This window comes from Ricinus communis, chromosome 9, assembly GCF_019578655.1.
Source record: "Ricinus communis isolate WT05 ecotype wild-type chromosome 9, ASM1957865v1, whole genome shotgun sequence".
NCBI classification, from domain to species: domain Eukaryota; kingdom Viridiplantae; phylum Streptophyta; class Magnoliopsida; order Malpighiales; family Euphorbiaceae; genus Ricinus; species Ricinus communis.
Genome location: NC_063264.1, coordinates 16,493,058 through 16,498,923, shown reverse-complemented (window position 1 = coordinate 16,498,923; position 5,866 = coordinate 16,493,058).

Here is a 5,866-nt window from a genome sequence, read left to right as displayed (position 1 = left end):
TCTGTTTTCAATCTCATTTTCCAAAACTTGCCGGGAAGCTGGAGTCCCCATAAGGTATATGGCCGCTTCTTTTCGCTACAGTGCAAGGAAAAAAGAAATTCGATGTAGTCAATGTGGAATCGGACAAGTACTTATTGAACTTGCTTAGATGGCTCGGCGAGTACTTAGGTGTTATCTTAGAATCCATTACAACATGCAAGTATCGGTATGACGAAGGATATATTGTACATGTAAAAGTTGGAGAAAAAAGCAAGATATGAGATAAAACTTGACAATAAAAAAGTTTGCTAATATTCAAGTCCGACCTGAGCTTTCTTATCACAGTTGTGAAAGTTATCAAACTAAGATTGATATGATCGCCTTCTCTGAGCCTCACCCCATCTGCATGTGTCTGTGAAGCTCTTTCACTTCCAGCAAGGTCTATAAAATTCTGAAAAATCATGGGTGATTTCAGAAAGTCCAACGCAAAGATACAGTTCTTCACTAGTCACACATACTTATAAAATGCCTTTGTTGAAGAAGGAAGAAAAGAAGCTGAGGTCTCAAAGGCTACACAATTGCTTATGCAGACCTATCATCACAGACCTCAGGGTAAAAGGAGCATCCTTTCCTGTAAAGCAGGAAAGGTCACTTCCACCTATACCCTTGCAGAAAGAGTCATTAGGCAACCATTAGAATAGATCACAATCAAGCAAATCATGTATATATACCATTCTTCTCATTGTAAAGAACTCAGAATCCTTAATATAAAATTCAATCCTCTTCACTGTTCTTTTTCACATGGTATCAGAGCCTGGTTCCTACCAGTGATCATCGTCTATCCATTTTTTTTTAATCTCAGCCAGTTCTCAAAATGAAAAATTGACCAACATCATCCTTAAAGGAAACTCCAACTATTTCGAATGGTCCAAAACAGTGTATATTGCCCTCAGTGGCAGAGAAAGGCTGGGATTTATCACTAGGATAAAGCAAAGGCCAAAACCAGAGAGGCCGGAAGCCCCAACAGAAGAAGAAATTGAAAGAATAGAGAAATGGAAAACATCTGACCACTTGGTCATGTCTTTGCTCACAAATACTATGGAGCCCCAAATTTCCTATTTCTGCATCCTGATAGAATCATCAAAATCGATTTAGGAAAAAATGCAAAGCCTGTACGGCCACCAACATAATTTTGTACATATATTCAGACTCAAACAAGAGTTAGCTCAAACCACTAAGGGAACAAAAAGTTCCTCGCAATATGCAATAGAAATACTCACACAGTGGGAAGAGTTGCAGAACTATATTTCGCCTTCAATTGACCCGATAGAAATTCAAAAAAGGAGCGAACAAGATCTTGTCTATACTTACCTTGGAGGACTAGACTCAAGCTATGAAAGCCTGAGATCACAGATCCTCCTTGCGTCCGAGCTTCCTCGAATAGACGAAGTGATAGCAAGTGTTCAGCGCGAAGAAACATGGAGGAATACCATGAACGCCTCCTCTCCCCCGCAACTCATGGAAAATCATGCCTATAACGCTCGACGAGATGTCACTCGACAGCGAGGAGGGCCAAGCGCCATCGCGCGCTGTGACCACTGCCAAAGGCCAGGTCACTCCCGCGATGTCTGCTGGCACCTACACCAGCATTTGAGGTCATCTCGGGGGTAGGAAGGGGCGGGAACAGTGAGGCGAGGGGGAAGAGGAGAAAGGAAATGGGGTGGCAGGAGAGAAGGTCTTTACGAGACAAGAGGAAATGGGGGAGAAAGAGAAGAAGTAGGGTTAGGAATGGGTGTGTATGCCGGGGCGGGTGTTTTTAATCAAACCCGACCCGAACCCGGTCTAACGACCCGACCCGACTGGACAACCCGTCATCACTTGGACTCGGCCCATTCAGCCTTCGGCCTAGTGATCCCTCCAACCCAGTAGTCTTTATGGGCTCCTCAAGCCCACCAAAATCAGCCCGCCCATCAGGCCCAATCGACCCACCAAGATCATCCGGCCTAGGCCCAGTCGACTCACACGGCCCACCAGCCATCTCAGGCCCAAATGGCCGACATCTTGGCCCAACTTCAGGCCCTAGTCTAGCAGCCCAACTGGTTTGGTTCAAACCCACCCGATGGGTCAGGTTCGGTTCAACCACTTTTAAATTCATCAAATTACTGTCATAATGCTTGGATTATTGACTCTGGAGCCACTGATCACATGATTTGGGATCCCACTCAATTATAAAAAATTCATTCTATCAGAGATTCCCATCATGTGACAGTTGCCAACGGTAACAAAGTCAAAATTCAGGGATACGACACCACAAATTTATTTCAATCTAATATTCCAGATATTTTATTTCTGCTTGAGTTTAAATCTAACCTTTTATCTGTTGGCAAAATTACTCGTGACTTAAATTACAACATTATTTTCTCACCATCTTCAGTCATTTTTCAGGATCGAATTTCCAGGAAGACGATTGGTGAAGGTCAACTAGAAAATGGTCTTTGTTATCTGCATAACCCTCCCAAGACATATTTTGTGTCAACTAATCCTACCCAAGACATGCTTATGCATCGGAGACTTAGGCATCCTTCTGACATTGTTTTAAATAAATTATTTTGTTCAAATTTAAATTCTAGCAATTGTGATGTGTGTAAACTTTCTAAACACACGCATTTACCTTTTTCCTTGTCATCCAGTGTGCCTGAAAATGCATTTGATTTAATACATTCTGATGTTTGTTCAAATTCCACCTGGATTTTCTTTATTAAAAGGCAAAAATGAAGTTTTTTCCCGCTTTCAAGATTTTTTCAATTTCATCAGAAATCAGTATAATGCAAATTTTAAAATTCTTCGCTCCGATAATGGTACGGAGTACGTAAATCAACTTTTTTCACCTTTTTTAAACACCATGGAATTGTACATCAAACCACCTATATTAATACCCCCGAACAAAATGGAGTGTCTGAACGTAAAAATCGACATCTTCTCAATGTCGCTCGCACTCTCCTTTTTCAAGATCATGTGCCTTCTATGTTTTGGTCTGATGCCCTATTAATCGCAGAATATCTCATAACTCGACTTCCCACTGTCACCTTAAAAAACCTCAGCCCTCTAAAAGTTCTCAAAAGCCAAAAAATAGCAGTAGGTCATCTCCGAGTTTTTGGATGTGTTTGCTATGTACATATCAAGCGCTCACACAAACTAGATAAAAGCTCGGTCAAGACTCTCTTTCTAGGCTATTCCTCCACCCAAAAAGGGTACAAATGCTATGATCCTTTAAACCACAAATCTTATGTTTCTCGTGATGTCACCTTTGTTGAAACTGAACCCTACTACCCACCCTCCACCGGTGTTGTTTTTCCTCCTGGACCGTGTCAGTCTTTATTTTCGCTTAACTCTAATTCTTCTCTTAGCAGCTCTGAACAGGATTATCAGCCTCAGGGGGAGTCACCCACTGTCTCAAGGCCACTTCCTTCAGGGGGAGAAACTCAACCTTAAGAAGAAGAAGAAATTGCCTTGAGAAGATCCACTCGTCAATCCAGACCTCCTGCAAAATTTAGAGACTATGTGTCTCATACGGTAACATATCCAATTCAGAAGTTCATTTCCTATAATGTCTTATCTAACCAATATCGCAACTACCTTTGTCAGATTTCAAACCACACTGAACCCATAAATTTCTACAAAGCCAACACCGACCCTAAATGGTGTAAGGCTATGGAAGAAGAACTCCTTGCCTTAGAGAAAAATGATACATGGAGTATTGTTCCTCTTCCACAAAATAAAAAACCGTGGGATGCAAATGGATATACAAGATCAAGTATAATAGTAATGGAACCATTGAGAGATACAAGGCCAGACTTGTAGCCCGAGGCTTCACTCAAACCTATAGAGTTGACTATCAAGAGACATTTGCTCCAGTAGCCAAAATGAATACGGTCAGAATTCTTCTCTCAACAACAATCAATCAGGACTGGAATAGATTCCAAATGGATGTCAAGAACGCCTTCTTACAAGGTAATTTAGAATAGGAAGTTTACATGAGACTACCCCTTGGTTATAAGTCAACCTCAGACACTTCCTAGGTATGTAAGCTAAAGAAGGCTATCTATGGCCTAAAATAGTCCCCGAGAGCATGGTATGCCAAACTTAGCCGTTTTTTATTAAGTATTAATTTCAGTAAATGTAAATTTGATTCATCTATGTTCATTAAAAATACTCTTAATCACACTATTATTATTTTAGTGTATGTTGATGATATTATAATAACAGGGAATGATGATCAAAGAGTAGAGAATGTCAAACAAAGTCTAAAATGAGAATTCGACATCAAAGATCTTGGCCAACTGTCATATTTCCTAGGCATAGAAATGGCAAAATCCAACAAGGGCTTATTTCTATCTCAAAGGAAATATACCCTCGACCTTTTGAAAGAAACTGGAAAAATAGGCGCTAAACCTGCCATCACCCCTATGGAAACCAAAATTAAACTTAACCTAGAAGGTGGAGACCCCTTAACCAACATAGGGCATTATCAGCGCTTGGTAGGGAAACTGATTTATCTTACTGTCACTAGACCTGACATTTCATTTGTAGTTAGTATGGTGAGCCAGTTCATGGATGCTCTTCGCACCAGTCACCTAGAAGCTATAGATCGGATGCTCAGATATCTCAAAGGAACTCTCGGACAAGGAATCTGGATGAAGAAGAACAATACTACTAACATAGTTGGTTTTTCTAATGCAGATTGGGCTAGAAGCTTTGACAGGAAGTCAACTACCGGTTCCTGTGTCTTTGTAGGAGGAAACTTGGTGACTTGGAAAAGTAAAAAACAAAGTGTAGTGGCCAGATCAAGCGTCGAAGCTGAATATTGTGCAATGGCATCCACTGGAAGCGAACTCATTTGGATCAAACAAGTCCTCAAAGATATGAAAATTGAAAGTAAAGAACTAATGCAAATGCATTGCGATAATCAAGCTGCTCGACACACAACATCGAATCCGGTGTTTCACGAACGAACCAAACACATTGAAGTTGATTGCCATTTCATCATAGAAAAGGTTCAAAAGGGAAAGATTGAGACTCCTTATATCAGAATTCAAGACCAACTGGCAGACATATTCACAAAGGCCCTGGATAGGTAGAATCATCATTCGATCCTTAGCAAGATGGGTTCAATAAACTTATTCGAACCCTCCTTGAGAGGGAGTGTTGAAGAAGGAAGAAAAGAAGCAAAAGAAGCTGAGGTCTCAGAGGCTGCACAAGCTAGGTTGCTTGTGCAGACCTATCATCACAAACCTCAAGGTAAAAGGAGCATCCTTTCCTGCAAAGCAGGAAAGGTCACTTCAACCCATACCCTTGCAGAAAGAGTTGTTAGGCAACCGTTAGAATAGATCACAATCAAGCAAATCATGTATATATACCATTCTTCTCATTGTAAATAACTCATAATCCTTAATATAAAATTCAATCCTCTTCACTGTTCTTTTTCATAGCCTCAAATGCTGATCATTGGTTGTTGTTTCTTCTACCAACTTCTCGACCACAACACCTTTCTGCATATGAGAACCACAAAATATAGTGAAGAGAACACCTATTAGAAAATTTACTTTTTTAGAAAAAAAGAAAGAAATGCGTATGCCTAGGTTATCTAAAAGCTTGAGATTTCGACCTGATTCTGAGTTCAGCAGGTCCTTGACATTTTCATTATAAATCTCTAATTAAAAATTCTTAATCGTAAAGTCTCTCTGCGGGGTCTGCACCCAGGCCAGTACTCAAAGATCGGTTAATGAAGTTACAAAAGGAAACTACAAAATCAAGTGATTTTACATTTTCCACCAATAAAAGGCCTCCTTTGTTGTCTAAATTATCATAATAATTTACAATTTTGATA